General features: G+C 28.0%; 1 protein-coding gene across 2 annotated transcripts in view; it reads right to left on the reverse strand.

Annotated features, from left to right (window-relative positions):
• Positions 1-16,974, reverse strand: part of LOC129965968 (peroxisomal acyl-coenzyme A oxidase 3-like) — a 43,896-nt gene extending 26,922 nt beyond the window's left edge. The window contains exon 1 of one of the 2 annotated variants that reach the window (XM_056080282.1): positions 16,885-16,974. The gene's annotated coding sequence lies outside the window, so the exon portion shown is untranslated. Of the gene's footprint in view, positions 1-2,264; positions 2,368-16,884 lie in introns of those variants that run through there. The other variant, XM_056080281.1, reaches the window with a different exon arrangement.
• Positions 16,975-17,862: the final 888 nt, after the last annotated feature.

Raw genomic sequence — 17,862 nt, forward strand, 5'->3', positions numbered from 1 at the left:
GAGTTTACTTAGTTTTTCACTGATTCACTTATATTTTAATGCATTACAATTAAGAAGACAAAATTTAGAGCTTAAAGAGCAATAATATAATTTTATACATTCCAACTGTATAGAAGTAAGCAGATTATAGTTTTCGTAGAAAGCAGTCATAAATTTCATTGGAAACTAAACTGCATTTAAATTTATCGCAAAATAAAACAAAATCAAAAACAAAAAGCAATTTTAAGATTCTATTAAAATCGTGCTTACAAAAACATTTCAATTCAACAATCGATTATATATTTTTAATAGCAATGAAAATCCTTTGTATTTCATTAAAATAAGGAAAAGCATTATTGTAAATTATTTTTAAAAATTAATAAATGATGTAAAAATTTTTAAGCAAAAAATTATTAAAAAAAATGTCAAAGTTTCGATTAATGTTAATTTAATTAAACCTATAATTAAAATTCCAAACTAGAAAATAACCCAAAGTTACATATTTATACTCTTCAAAATATTTGTGTGTCGAATTTCGTAGTTCTCCGTTTTTGTAAGTTTATTTTCTCTTGCCCTATAGAATGCTAACGCACGCTCACATTCTTTCTCATTTTCAATAAAAATTCAAATTCAGTTGAGAACCAGGAGTAATAGTATTCCGAAATAGTTACGAAAGAGCCTATTAGAGAAAGATCCTTGGCGATTTTTTTGACGATTAATCGCTAAAATGCTGTTAAATCAGAAAACCAGAAAACCGAATGTGTATTTTAGACACCTGCTTTCTGACCTATTATAATCAAACTTTCACACAGAACTGCAGTAGTTTTCACAAGATCACGTATCAAATGTCATATATTTAAGTCATTACATTTTTAAATAATGACGTCTAAGTGCTTATGGAAGCATAGACTAACAGATGGACTTCTCGACGGATTTGATTCAAAATTTAATAGAAATATTCAAATTTGAACTAGAAACCATATGGTGAATTTCATTCATCCAGCTCAAAGCATTTGGAATTACCACATCCTCAGTCAGACAGATATAATTACAAAAATGTCCTTTTTGGATTCAAAAATGTCTGAAATGTGAAGATTCGTCAAAATCTTCGATTCGAATTTTTCGGTATTTATAATACTTTCTCATTATATACTTCGTATATGGAAATCTGAAACTTTCTCGCATACTCTTTAATTATCCATCTCCTTACTCCATATAAAACTGTGTTTCTTAGGAAAGATCAGTCGATTTTTTTCATATATTTGCATATCACGTTGCGTTTTGTATTTCGTCTCGCAACAGAGAAAAAAGAAGGGAGTATATATTGTAACGAATTTGTAATGTTGCTGAGCAGTAGATAAGAATTCCATTCTTAGTGACAAATTTGGTGACTTTGTCGAAAAGACAGAAAGTCTCTGAAACTGCTGGAACTTTGACGATATATCGATTAAAAACGAAATCAGGTCTCTTTATAGAAGGTTCTTTGTCCTTAAAAAAGTCGAGAAACAGAACTGAAGTGATTCAATATTGGGTCAGTCACAGTAGCAGACGAGTTGCGAGATGCGAATAGTTGATTAAAGTTTCTCTCCTGCGAGCTTTGTCTGAGCACTCTGTACTGTTGCGGTTAATTATTATTGATTTCTTACTTTTGTGCTGCTGTTTCCTGCAAATTCTGATTTTGTATAGACTTCGGCTGTGTTTTGCTATTTGTATTTTCGCGTAGGATAAAGATTCTTTATTTATTATTGACTGTTAGACTTTACACCGTGCAACTTATGGACGGATTTGGAGTTTACCGTAGCAATATTTCAAACTTCTCTTTAATTGAATTGATCTGCAATTTTGGTGCTAAGAACGAAAACTTTTATTCATTTTGTTGTATTTGAATTTTCGTATTCACATAGACATGAACTAACAGTCAACATGTTGCCAGTTTCAGTCCGAAATTCGAAACAGATGCACTATCCGAACAATAAAAATCATTCATTAAAATTCATCCTTCCATGCCGATGCGTTTTTGAGATATTATATTCCCAAACAAACAGAAACATAATTACAAAAATAATTTTTTTCAGACTTTAAGAAGTTTAAATTATGAAATTTTATTAAAATTTCAGGATCGATTTTTTTTAAAGATAATTTTTGTTTGCACACTTTCAGTTTGAAAAAGGAAATTATATTAAAAAAAAAAAAAAAAACAAACAAACTTAAACACATATTAAAAGATATTAAAAAATTAGAAAAATTAATTAAAATTTTATTGTAAGAATTGTAACTGCACTTACTGCCTTTGATGATCAAATGGTTCAAAAGGATTCTTAGTTGTGGACATTAGTTTTGTATTTTTATTTGCATTAAATCTCTTATGTAAAACTTGATATTCATCATCCTGTCATCAGAGGAAAATTTGGCTAATGAAATCGAATCTAATAACGCCATTAAAAACTAGTGATTAGCTAATTTATTTCAAATTTAGATGATCGAATTCGGGTAACGTTTAATCTATTTTCAATCTGTTCTACGTTGATTATTACTGTAATTATGCAATTTCATAATCCAGTTCCTTATATAAATAGCTTAGATAATTAGTAGAATCTTTTTTTCCTTAACTTTTAATGAAGGAAGAAAATCACATGAATAAGTATTTGAAGAAGAAAGGACAAATGGTTTGAATTTCAATGTAGTATTGAAAGTATTGTTTGCAAATAAAACGAAATAAATATTTAAAAAAATTGTTACAATGCAAGAGGGGGAAAAAACTGCATGATAATTAAACTAACACCATTAAAAATAAAATTTCTTTAACTTTAAAATGACGTAAAAATCAAATTTTAGCTTTAATATTTTCGGAAGAAATAAAATGATCACAATAAAATTTCGATTGATTAAAAAAATTAATTAAAGTAAAATAATAGCTTTGAGACACTTATTCATATTATCTAAAGTATTTCCGTGCCGAATTAGGTAGTTCTAGATCTATTAGTCTGTCTTGTAGAGCGCTAGACACCCTCCCACACCGTTAGAGTTTTACAGCATTGGACTTGAAAAAATTATGTTTCTAATGGTACCAATTTCAAAATCGTGTAATTTTTTAATGAATGTTCTCAATTTTAACACTCTCGTATACGTAGTATAGAGAAAGTGTAGCAGTCATCACAAAGTTTCAACTCGAGATTTCAATGAATCTCCGCGCTTTAAATCTCCCTGCGTTCGGTTCAGTTTAGTTATATTAACGTCCCGTTTAAAGCAACACTAGGGCTATTTTGGGACGGACCTCGTAATTTTGAACCACGGTCAGATGAGAGGACGACACCTGAGCTGGCACTCCGCTCTCCACACCACACCACACCAGCGGGAGGACGTTTGGTCATGACGGATTTAAAGTGCAACAGACCCCCTTACACTACGGTTCTTCGGTGGAATCGGGTCACGAACCTGAAACCCTCCGGTTCCGAAGCCGAGACCTTACCACCTGGCCACCGCGGCTCCCCTGAGTTTGGAAAACAAATTTTTCGAAAATGTCTGTCTGTCTGTAACAAATATAACTCAAAAACGCATTGAGCTAGATAGTTGAAATTTCATATATGGTCTTTACATCATATTTGCTATTTGCAAATTTCTATCAAATTTTGAGTAAAATCTGTTCAAAGGAGGTCCGCTGTTTGAATATAAGTTAGCACGATAATTACAAAATGAAGAGAGCTAGATAATTAAAATTCGACACACAGATTTAACATCTATAGCGTAGATACCTGTCAAATTTTGAGCCAAATACAACAACTGGTTGATTGTCTGTCGGTCTGTACTTTTAGAAGCATGCAATCATTCGAAACATAATGACTTCAATATATTAAATTTGGTATGGGATTTCGTAAGTTCAAGTGCATTTTTCTGTCCAATTTTTGTTTCAATCGGTTGTGAAAAAACATGTATGAAACCAAATTCGATTTTTGGATACTATTCAAACATGCCCGAGATTAATCATTAAATATCTCGCCAAGGATGGTACGATACATTCAGTAAAGATGTTAAATTCACGCCAAAAGTTATTATTTCGTAACTATTGTACGCCAATACCATATAAGGCGTTCTTTGGCACGTCAAATTTTTTAGAGAGTGTGGGAGAAAGTTTTGGCGAAACTACTCCAACTGGTTAAAAATACTCTTTATCTAATTACATTACATCATTAATTTATTACATTGTTACCCTGAAATTCAAATTATTTTCATTGTTTCAGAAAATATTTGATCGCATAATCTCCATTGTTGAAAACTAAATAAGAAGGATACTGATTAGGAAACGAATAAAAATGAGAAGCTACAATATCATAAAATTTAGAGAACAAATGAACCACATATTTGGGTTTTTGATAGAGCCATGGTGTCCTAGGAATGGTCTTCATCAGAATAATTCATGTATACAATAAAAGGTTATGTATAAGACAATTAAAGTAACACAGCTTTAATGTTTGGCAGTTTCACTCTATCATGTTGTGAAATTATATTTATATGATTTAAATAAAATGAAATATGATCAACTATTAACTAACAAATAAAATGAATATGATCAACAAAGCAACTATTGAAAAATAAAGAAAAATTTTCATCGCTACTGCAACGATAAATTTTTAAAATACCCAAATGGTTCTGACTGCAACTAAATAAATGTTAATCGAAATAAATTGCGTGAGTCATTTCAGCAGTTCGGCGGGAAAATTTCCTGTTCAATAACCATGTAGAAGTTAGCTTAAAAGTAAGTTGCTTATTTTTAGTCAGTCCTTTTTATAGCTTCCTCTCTTATTGAAGAACTGGCATTTAGGGACTGTAAATACTTTATGAGATAGTTTAATGGGCCATTCTATTCGTAAAGCAAGACAGAGTGAAACTAATGTTACATAAATTAGTAATTTATGCTTTCATAAGTTAAGTTTTCAGAATTGTGCACGGATATTAATTAGTCTAATGCATTTTAATAAAAGCATTCATTTAAATAATGCATTTTAATAAAAGAAGAATCTTAAAAATAATTCTTAATTTTAGCAAGTCCAATTTTAGTTTAGAACAGTTATATTAACTTCTAGTGTTCAATGAATTCGAAGACTTATTTTGGAAAGAATCTCATACTTCGAAACAAGTAGGCGAATTTTAGATCGATATTTAAGTTGGCAACCTTTGTCCAAACTTTTACTCCTCCCGAGAAAGAGGACATTTGATCTTTATGTCAGATTTAATATTCATTAGGTCTAAATATGTGGCGACCATTCGGTAAAATTGATTTCGAATCTGAAAATGAGTCAAACTCGATATCTTACTGCCTAGTCATCGTAGTCCTTTAATGTATGAAAGAAACGTATCCTCCTTAAAAGTTTTAGTTAAAACAATAAAAGCTATACCAATTGAATATTTTCCCAACCTCAAAAATTTCAGATTTTAATTGTCATGACCGCGCAATAATTTGATTTATTAATTTTTTTTTATCTTGCAAAGTTTATTTTTTGTGAGTTAAAGTATTAAGTGAAAGTAAGGAGATTTTTTTCTGACTGATCTATCACAGTATTGATTAAACTGATTCAATGAAATTTTATCAGTGTTGAAAAAATGTATAACGATAACCACCAAGAATCAGAGTGAGTGGTCTACATGAAACTTTCTCGTATATTAAAATGTCTTAAATGGCACTGGTGTGCCAAAGTTACGAAACATTGACTTTTCGCGTGAATTTAGCATTTTTACTGAATCTATCGTGCCATCCTTAGCAAATTATTTGGCTATTAATCCTTGGCATGCGTTATTAATAACCAAAGAACGAATTTGTATTTTAGATACATTTTTCTGAGCCGATTGAAACCAAAATTTGCATCAAAACTGCACTTGTAGTCACAAAATCCCATACAAAATTTGATATATTTAAGTCCTTGCGTTTTTGAATGATCGCGTTTACATTTTTCTGAAAATACAGATCGACAGACAGTCAACCATCATGCTGGATTTGCATTTTGTTGCAAAATCTGACAGGTGTCAACATTATAAATATTAAATCTGTGTACCGAATTTTGTCTCTTTAACTCTCTTCGTTTTACACTTATCGTATTAACTATATTCCAACAGCCGGACTTCCTCTTTCATAGAAATTTGTAAATTTAGTGTAAAGACCGTTTACTAAATTTCATCTGTCTAGCTCAAAGCGTTTTTTGATTTATCTTTATCACAGGCAGACAGACAGACGGACTTTTCTAAAAATGTGTTTTTCAAACTCAAGGAGGTCTAAAATGTGGAGATTCATCAAAGTCTCGAGTTCAAATTTTTGGACAGTTACTATATATACTTTTTTTATACTACGAGAAAGTAAAAATTGAATCGAACAATAAGCATGAACTTAAATGACCGGCTGCCACGAATAGTGGGGGCGGGTTCTGTTTTTTCTACAACTTGTTTTCTATTTTGGATGTGTCATGCAAGCGCTTCTTTTTCTCATAATAGTTCGGCCTACTGTCGGAAATTGCATGATTAACCGATCTTCACCTTTTCAAAATGCTACAGATATGTCAAGAACAAAATAAAACTAATTTATTATCTTCGTACAAAATTACCCCTTCCATTAATTAGGCGTTTATTATGAAAACGCAATTATCTTTATTCTTTAAACTCCTAAACTGAAATAATGAAGCTCGTGGTGGGAGCAGAAAACTAAAAATAAGAGTTTCTAATTTGGTTTGCTAGTTACGAAATATCTTTTGTTGCTAAAACATAAATATATAAAAAAACACCTTTATTGATTAATCCTTCAGAAAAATATAACAGACAGTGCTCGTATTAAGATTTACAATACTTAAATGATTAAAATGAAAATCTGTCAAACGAAATAAATTATTTACAAATAAAGGAAATTAGGAAAGCCAGTGTCCTAAAGAAACATATATATTTTAAAAAGTTATTATTATACTACTTAACAATGTATTATATATAACTAAAAAATTGATATTTTAAAATAGACTAAAAAATTTTTTTTGTTTATGAAATATGCAAAACATTAAAAAAAGACTCATCTTAAGATTCGGATGAAAATCATTCTGAGTGCGAAAAAACAATTTTTGAAATTACACCTGAATGCCTGAATGTGGGAATTATCATAACGACAAACGAGAAAAAGAAATTTAATTATGGAGCTCAGAGAAAAAAAATAGCGAGGTTATCAACTGGCATCATATAATTTTTGAGTTCAAAGTTGGCATAAAAATCGTTTCCTCAGGAAAATAGTTTCAAACAATATTGTCAGAAAATATCAAAATTAAAAGATTAAAAAACAAAGATAAAAAGTTGTAGTTTTTGATACTTTTAATGGAATTTCAATAATGTCAAACAGAAATGTTTAAATGCATAATACATTGGCATAATTATTTTTAACCATACGCTATAAATGATGCCGTGATACGTTATCAGAAAACTCAAAAACCTTTTCAGTACCAGAGTCTATATTTTGGACTTTTCACGACATTTTTAAATAAAGTTTTTATAAGCATAATCATAAAGTCAGAATTATGCAATCGATTTTCCTATAAGCGAAAATTTGCTGAATATAAAATAAATATTTTATTAACCCTCGAAGTTTGAAGAATTTTCCTTGATAACAGAATACGTTTCTACACTTTTACTAATTGTTGTCTGAGTTGATTTATCAGCTTCTATACCTTGTCTGTCTTAAAATTCTTTTTCCCTTAGTGGTAAGAAATACTTATCTATATTTTTAATTTCTTAAACTTAAATTGCGACATTTTATAAAGATAAAAATCCAAATTTTGCTGTCAGCAAATTTTGTAGAGAGGGGGGGGAATCAAGTAAAAATCCTTTAAGGTTTTTAGCTCGGTTACTTCCGGGTAGTGTCTGGAAGGGATTTGTTTTAAAAGAAGTCGATATTTCGCAGACGGTTTAGGAGAGAAACAGAGCAGAAGATATAGTTTTAGTTTTTTTCATTTGAGATTTAAGATCAAATTTACCCTTTTCGCCTGTTAAAATTTGAAATTCATTTAATGTTATGCCTACGACAAAAATAATGTTAACTATTTGCAAAATATTGATTTCACAATAATTTAAATGCATCTATATACAAAAAGCAACTTACATTATGTAATAAGTTTTGTATGAATGGAATAGTTAGAAAGAGAATAAGAATGCAGAAAAACTCACTAAAAAAAAAAAAAAGAGACAAAATAATTTTGCATTATTCCTCTTGAAAATTGCATTTGATCTACAAAACAAGTGAGAAGTAAGATGAAGAAATTCTCATATATTAAGAGAAACTTTTTTCTACTGGAAGAATCAATAATATAATTAGGAAGTGTTTAACAATTAGGAAGTGTTATTAATATATATATATATATATATATATATATATACAGGGTGTCTCAAAACCCTTGACCGCGGCCTTTATTCCTTAAATATTGATCGTAAACATATACTGTAAATTAAAAAGTTGCATAAAAAAGGTGCAAAATATTATGAAATCGATTAAAATTTTCAGAGTATTAAACTTCAAAAATTACAAAATTTAAATTTTTATACGAACCCCGTCCAAAAAAATTCCCACTGAGTAAAATGTGCCCCATCCTTTAATAAGGTCATGTACAAAACTTCAGCAAATTATCACAAAAAGTCTTGAAGATATGAAGCTACATATATGCTGATTTAAACCACTTTTCTATGCCTTGATATGTTCGCAAAGCAGAAAAATCATGTCGGATGTTCGTGTTTTAGAGGTCGTACACAAATTAACAAAGAAAGTAATGATTGAATAAACAAATAATAATTTTGCTATTTTTTGGTTCAAAAGTATTGAAAATTTGTAGAAATAATAACTTAAAGGAAAGATTACATAACTAAAAGGAGAAATTATATAATTTTTTTACAAGTTCATTGACTGTGCTATTTTCAAGTTATATTCTATAATTCATGATATAAAATTTTAAAGTATTTTTCAGGAAGTATAGATTTTAAAATTTGTATTTAAAACTAAAGATATAAAGCATATTTTATTTCCTTATGTTGCGTTGCGGCATCTGCACTGAAGCTGTAAACATTTGCATTTTAATTTGTGATTGACCCTTCACCAACTTTGTTTTAACATATCTTTGAGAGTTTTCATGATAAAACTCTGAAATTTTGTACATGGCCTTATTAGAGGATGGGGCACATTTTACTCATTGGGAATTGTTTTGTACGGGGTAAGCATAAAAATGTAAATTTTGTATTTTTAAAGTTTAATCCCTGAAAATTTTAATCGATTTCATAACATTTTGCACTTTTTTTTACGCAACTTTGTAATTTACAGTATATGTTTACGATCAATATTTAAGGAGTTAAAGCCGTCAAGGGTTTTGAGACACCCTGTATATATATATATATATATATATATATATGTTCCATACCTCGTTTTAAACAAATGGGCCGAATTTAATCAAATTTTTAATACCTCTGACATAATATGCGAGAGCGAATATAGTCAACTTTTCAAAGTACAAAATTCATTAAATATTCAAATAAATAGAAATTAACAAAAAATTGTCTTCTTTAAAATTTGAACATTATCTTTTAAAATTTCTATTTTATTTTAATACGTCTTTTGACAATGCTTTTGTTGGTCTGAAAGGGGTGATTTAATTATGTTTAATAATAAGTTTGAGTCAATCTCACAAACGATGACAATTTTCCCTATATTTCAGCATTCCTGAATAAAAATTGCAGTACTACGAAAAAAATATTAATAACTTATGGAGAAAATTAACTATTTGTTTTTTTAAAAATCATCTGGTTTATATGCTATTCTAATGGACTTTACGAGTGTGGTTTAATTTGCCAACACGTCACCTGACGGTGTTAAATCTGAAATAGCTGATCAAGCATTGGGAGATTGGTTTTTGGATTTATGCATCACCCAGTCATGCCATGTACAATTTCTAATACGCCATTATCATTGAGAGGACTTTCTCAACAACATATAGCAGAATATATGCTGAAAACTAAAAATTTAAATGATATTGAAACAGTTTCATGTTTAAAAAGCAGAATTTCCGGAATGAAAATGTTTCGAAAATAATTTATAATGTGAAAATTTCTGTTTATCTAAGCCATAATGAAGTAAGAAAAACTTTTTTTTATTATATGTATTTCTAATTTTAGGAATATTTATTGATATTAATTACAATCGTCAGAGTAATTCGGCTTATAATATATCTTCGCACTTTATGAAATGATTTATTTATACTTGTGTAGATAAGTGGAGGATTAATTTTATACCGATTAATTACTAATTAGTTTCAAATTAAATAGATATTACAGCAATACAAATTAATCATCTAATATTAGATGCCATGTTGATAATTACGTATTTCTTTCTTACGTTGATAATTACGTAATGTATACTGCTCGGGCAAAAGGGCAAATAAAAGTTTATAACAAGGACATTGTTTTAGTTTAAATTATTTTTGTTTTTGTTTGATGCTATTGAAAATTTTTAATTGTGCATGGTTAAATATGTATCTAAAATAGCAGATCTATGAATTTCAATGCAAAAACAGAAGAAATAAAATATTTTAAGAAATGACTACAAATAAAAATGCATTGTGTACCTTATTGCTATTTTATTTTAAAACAGTAACAAGTAGCAATTTATATTTATATTCAATTAATGCGATATATAATGCTCAGATAAATCATTACGTAGTTAGAAATAAATAAAATTCATATACAGAAATTTATATAATGTATCATACGAAATATAAATTAACATCAGCAAAGAACAAATTCAAGGTCATTTTTAAAGATTGAAAAAGGCGAAAGATTAGAACGATGTTGAAGAGAAACCAGAGCATTTTTTGAAAAGATTTAAATTCATTCAAATGATCAAAAAAATCTACAGATGAAATAAAAAAGGTATAAAAAATAATAGCTATTTTATTTAGAATGAAAAAGCAGTTTCTGCATTCCAAAACAACTTCACTTTCCCGAGAATTCTAAACGCGATTATAATTTTATTAGAATATATTTACATTTTTTAAAATAATCATTTGCGCTCTTATATAGCGAAAAAAATTATTTTCTTTTTTTAGAGTTGAAATGTAAAAATGAAAACTGATTTATTTAAGCAGGAAAAAGAATTAAATATCTTTTACAATAAGAAACGCACCGAGCTTCAACCCACAAAAATGCATCGTTACTGGAAAACCAATTATTACTTAGTCTACAAATATAAAGAGTAATATTTCTCAATCGAGCTAGCAGAGAAATGCAATGATGCTCATAAGTGTTCGTATACTCTTAAAATGTGAAGATAATAATAAGATAATAATGTCATAATGGAAACTATCGTTTGTTCCTTTTTTTAATTTTTGCATTTTGGTGATATTTAGAATATTGTTTGATTTTTATTTTTGTTTGTTTAATTATCCATTTTCTATTGATCATTTTAAAATGGCTCGTTATTGTAAAGAAACAACAAGGAGCATTCGAAAAGTTATTATTTTCATCATAACAGGAGGTAAATATATTATAAAATATCTTTAATTAGTAAATTTATCTCATTCTACAGAACAGAATGTTTAAAAAAGAATATCGAATTGAAAACAGAAGATAAGAAAAGGTCGTCGTCCAGTAAAGTTAATTCAAAGTAATAAGTGATTTATAGTTAAAAATAATTGTTAAAAATCCACTTTTGAGTGCTATGAAGATTTATATGGAGTTTACCATAATGCTTTCTATTTCAATTTTACCTGAAAATGTTCAAAGAGTATTCAGATCAGTTGGGTTTACATGGAGTTCAGCTCTCAGAAATTTTTTTGTTGGTGCAAAAAAAAAAAAAAACTTAGGTTTTCTTTCTCTAAATCATTGATAAATGAGCCCATAAGCCCGAAACGTATTGGAATCATATCTTATGTGTAGCTAAAAGCAAATTTAATGTTTTTGGTTATGTTAGGCGTGTAACTGTATTGAGAAGAAAAAGTGAATTACTAATTCAATTGGAATAATAAAACATGACGGCCGAGGTGTTCTTGTGTAGAGATACATATTAGAATCAGAATTAAGTATTTCGTTTTTATTGATGGAATAATTAATCATGCTCTTTATTTAAATGTTTTAAAAATAATTTAAATTATCAGCCGTAAATTTGTATATTGGGAACAGCTTTTTTTATTATCAGGATAACGATTCTAAGCATATTGCTCTCAATATTCGCCTTTGGTGTCTATAATTATACACAAATTCTGGAAAACACCACTTTTGTCTCCATATTTAAATCCAATGGAACATATTTGGAAAGAACTGGGAGAGTCCGAAGACACAGCGTTAATACAGAAACCAAACTAAAAATAGTAATGATAGAAAAATGGAGAACAATTGATGCCGAAATAAAATTAGTGTACTCTATGACCAGACATTAAAAAGTTGTTGGAGATGCCACATATATTAAGCATTACTATTACTACTATTAAGCATTACTTACTAAGCATTAATTGAGCAAAATATTGAAAGATTTATTAATATATACAGATTTGCTTAAGGTGTACTAAAAACTTTTTGGGAATTTTTTTTTGTTTCTTTTTGTTTATTGATTTTTCAAATAAAAAGAAGTTTTTCTATAACCTTAAAATATTTAATGAAGTTTTGTTCATAAACAGCTATATATATATATATATATATATATATATATATATATATATATATATATTACTGAAAAATTTCTTATTTAAATATTAATCTTTAGTAATCTATAGAACAGTTAGACATTAAAACTTGTAAGTTTACTATCAATTAACTTGAGAGCAATTGAAAGCTTTTACACTGAAATTTTCTAAAATATTTCGCTAAAAAAATTGAACAAAAAAATTGCAAAGCAATAATTTAATCGCCTTCAAAATGGTGAACCTGTGATTTTTATGCATAAAAAACTTATTTTCTTTGCTCTTTATCCACAAAATTTACTTTTATAGTTGATAATAATAAACAAAACCAGCGGAGTGAATGAAATTTGTTATGTTGCCTTGTGATTACAATTGTAGTTCCATGTTAAATTTTGGTGCGAATCTATTACAGATATCATTATTTTTCCCGCAACAAATATTAATCTAATTTAGAACCTTTCTTGCTTAGTTAACTTTTCAGCTTTTGCTTGTAAATAAACTTCTTCTAGTTCTATAAGTAGTTCTTCTAGTTCTTCAAAAGTTCTAGAAGTAAATACATCTGAATTGCTCTTTTATTGCACCGTATACCATGTAACCCTTTTTCACATAGTATATTAAACAAATATTTGTCATCGATCCTACACTCATAATACTTTCAGATTTAGAAACTTAATTGGAAGTATAATTAGAAGAATTCATTCTCTATGACGCATCTAAGATTTTCTTCCGACATTTCTTCTTGTTCTATCCCTCGGATACAACTCGTATATTATGTTGCTCTTCAGTTTCTTGCTATTTCGATCGACTTCCCTTTCAGCAACCGACTCGAATCTGCTTTCTCAGTCTTCCGCAGTTTCTCGCTATCTTCACTTTGTATTACTTTTAGAATCTGCATGCAGCTTGGCTATTCTCTCTTGGGCAATTTGTCACTGTTTTTGATCTACTTTCCTTTCAGCATTTATCGAATTAATTTTGTTTTGTTCTTCCGTTTCAGCTAACTTTCGAATTTAGATATTTTGGTATGCATTCTTTTGTAAGCTGAAGATCTATTTTCTAAAAAAAACAACTAATACAAACGAATACACAAGCACAAACAAAATAAAAAAAGACACCCCGAATTCTTTGAAATAAATATATTTTTAAATAAATTATTTAGTTTTTACATGCTTTCACAAGTAAAAAAATAGATTAATTGTGTAATTTCTGTCATTTCGTTTTCTGTATCTTTTCTTTTTTTTAAACCTTTTATCTTTGCGTTCCTTATTTATATGGATTTTTCAAAATTGGAGCATCAATCTCTTAGTGCTAGAAATTTTAATGAGGTTATATATCGACATTTTTCACATAGTTTAAGTTTAACATCGCTTTTTTAAAGACCTTGGCAATAAATAAGGAGTATAATCCCAGTAAATTACAAACTGAATAAATAAATAAGCATGAAATCTTATTTATTTATTCTTGTTGCAAATTTCGAGTTACGCGAGATACATATTTATTTTTCAACATATTTTTTGATTACCAAAAGTCGGATTTTTAAACCATAATTAGTTGCATGAAATACATTAATGAATTGAACCATAAGATATATTTTGAAGAAAAAAAAAACAAACTAGATCGAATTTCTTGCTGTAATCTTTCTAAAAAAATATTTTCGATAATGTGATTAAAATTAAAAGTAGATGATGGTAATTCAGAATCTGAATTAAACTATTTTGAGTTAGAAATGCTTTTTGATATTTTAAGATTTCTACGGTTCTGATTTAAAACCAATTTAAAGAGCTGATAATCTCTGATAATTCTCTATCTTTATATTTATATTCAGCCAATTTTTTTCTACAGATCAAATCCCATTCCCAAATCAATATTATTTTCTCACGTAATAATCTAGATTTCTGCTTCGATGATTTTTATTCCAATAACATCTTTCTTTGATTTATTTTTTCATCAACTATCTCAATGGAATGAAATATGTTTCTTTTTCCAGCTTTATATTTTCTCTCAGTTTCTTGCTATTTTTCTTTATCTTCAGGCTTTTGTGTGCACTTTCGAATAACCTCTCTTCATTTTTTGCACATCTTCAGCTGATAATTTTTTTATGACCCATAGTCTTTATATTGTCACCAAGATAAAAATTATTAAAAAATAATTTGATTAACATAAAGACAAAACAAAAAGAAATTCTCTCACAACTCTCAAATTCGCTTCAAAGATAAAATATTTTAAAAAAATAATAGAAGCAAAAGACCTAAAATATGCGCATTGTTTGGAATTTTCTGATATTTTTATCTAATATTACCAATAAACATTTTTATTTAGTTCATTTCTTTTAAGTTAAATTTTTATCCACGCGCTTTTAATCGTTTTCAAAATAAGGAAGTAAGCATAGATATTTTAAATAATTTTTTAAATATTTATATATGATTAATTTTTTTCGCCATTATAAACTCGTTCCTACCGCATCATGTTCTCACATGATAATAAATTATTCGATTTTGAATATAACAAAGGAACATATACGTCGTTTATTCTGGTTTAAATAGAAATCTTTAATTTTTAATGCATTAAAATTAATATAAAAGAAAAAAAATTAGAATGATTTTATTTTCCTTGCTTTAATTCCAGATAATTTATCTATTATCTCTTAAATTTAAGCTATCGAAAATTTTTTTTTACTATAGAAAATAACATTAAGATTGTTGTGATTTCATAAAAGTTTTTAATCTATACAAAAAATAGCTTGATGCTTTGCCTCACTAACTAGTTGATAGAAAATTGTGAACGCTACTGGTTTAAAATTAATAAGAGTTTTTGAATTTCAGCTCAGGAAGCTTTAGAACCGCATTCACAATTTGGAATGTTATTTTAGTTAATGGCAAAGGGAAAGTGCAATAAAATAAAATCCCCCTTCCTTTAAGGAGAAATACATAATTATTAATGAAATAAATAAATTATAGAAAAGAAAATAGAAAGATATAAAAATACTATATTTTATAATAATTTTTTTGTTTATATTGATTAATCTAAGTTGGCTATGTTATGGAAATCCTATTTTATGCCAGTAAAGGTTCAGAAAGAATTTTTTTTGGAAACTACACATCTATATCTCTTTGTAACATATATTAATGATGAAGAATGCCTGTTTATCTATTGGCTCTCTATAGGCCAATACATTTGACCTAGGGCTATCAAATTCTGCATAAATATTCTGTGGAAGATGTGAATGTGCATTTGGTGCTATTTTTTTAACATTTAAATTATTATTTTAATTAATTAAAAATTGAGCGAGATTGTTTGCATCTTTTCGCACTAAATTCCGAAGTATTTCTGCTCAAATTTATTTTTTCATTATTTTAAAATATAAAAAATATATTGTCTTTTGGTTCTATCAATTCAATTGTCATGCAAATTTTTTTTTCAAATTTTTAACATTTAAAAAATATTTTGTTTGTTTAATTTTCAACAATATTTTGCATTGTTAGATGAAATTTAAATCGATTTCATTATTTGATCAATTTTACTTGCATTATTAAAAGCTAAAACAGAAATATTCCTTTTATTACCTGTGCCTTTTATATGAGTAATAATAATGAGAGTTAAAGTATACTATGGAAAATTATGTGCAATCAGATAATAAATTATCTCGATAATTATATTTTTAATGACATTAGGTTGGTCATTAATGGAATTGCTTCCATTATAATGATTCGTTAGCTTAATAAGTAAACAAGTGCAAGGCTATGAATATAATACGACTTTTATGTCTATCCCTAATTTGTTTTTTGAAAATACTTTGTTTAAGGAACCACTAACATCAAACTATGAGTTAAAGATTAAACTGAACTGACACAAAACATATTCTTGGCGAATCAGTAATCGCCAAAGCAAGCTATTTTTCAAAGAGAAAGTGATTTAGTTAACAATTCTTTAATTTTTTAAATATTAATTATTTGTTTGAGAGCAGAAAGTCAAGACTATTCGTAACGTTTTATATAAAAAAAAAGACATTTTTTTTAAAAACAGGGAGAGTCAAAAAGGGAAACAAAGAGTCAAAAAGGGATTGTAAAACAATTCCATGAATACATGCATAAACCTATAATTTTATCTAGAGGACTGGCAAAATGTTTATTTTATTTTTTATTTGTAATTAATGTTACTTTCATTAAATGTTTAAAAATTAATACGAGTTTCAAACTTAAAAGTAAGAATAATTATAATAATAATAAAATTCCCTTACTTTTCTGGTTCGGGCACGCGCCTAGCTTTTACACATGACCCTACTAAAGTAGGAAGAACTCAGCTGTATACTTAAATTTATACTCGATTAGTTCTTGGTTAAACCAGTTTTTCATTTGACTTTGAAGACACTAACATCCATCGCAGTCCCAAGGAAAGAGAAAGTGAGTATTTTTTTCACGTGTTTGACCAAGTTTATCGGGCAAGGTAAGCAAGAATTTCGCCTGTTTAAATGTAGATGCCCGATAAAGTGCCTGTTAAATGCAGGACGAAGACAATTGGCCTTGCGTTGCAATAATTCTTTTCCGTTCACATTGCTTGTCGAAATCCATTTCTGTGCTAGCTAGAATAAAAATGACTTATTAGAAATGTAATGACATATTAGAATTAAATGACTTAGAAATTTTTTTTTTATATTTTAAGTCTTGTGTACAGCCGGCCACACACCACCACTGAACGAAACAGTATCGACAATCGTGTTTTAAGTCTGTAGGAATTTGAATTACATTTATTTCATATTTTAACTTTCAATGAATATCCAAGACATTGAAATACTATGGCTTAATTTCTTTGTGGCAATGCTTGATTTTAATTCAAAAATATTACATCCATTTTTATTGCAGTAATAAAGCGATTTAAAATCATGCTGTTTTTTCTAATTTTTTTAAATCTCTAATGCTTTATAATTCATGGTTATAAATACTATATAATTTAAAAATTAAGTTAATTTCAAGAATGCGTCATCTCTTGAAAATCTATTTTTAACTGAAATAATATTCTAATTATTAATTACCTATTTTAAAATTATGCTATGGTTATGTGAAACTAATAATTATACAAAACTTCAGAACTCTAGTACATGAGACAATAAGTGAAAAACTGATCACAACTCTATCCTTACAATATGAAATATGCTACGTAGAAGCGTTTAATAAGACGCAGGATCTGTATGTCTTGACATTAGAAATTGATATAATAA

Source organism: Argiope bruennichi, chromosome 4 (assembly GCF_947563725.1).
Source record: "Argiope bruennichi chromosome 4, qqArgBrue1.1, whole genome shotgun sequence".
Classification (NCBI taxonomy): Eukaryota; Metazoa; Arthropoda; class Arachnida; order Araneae; family Araneidae; genus Argiope; species Argiope bruennichi.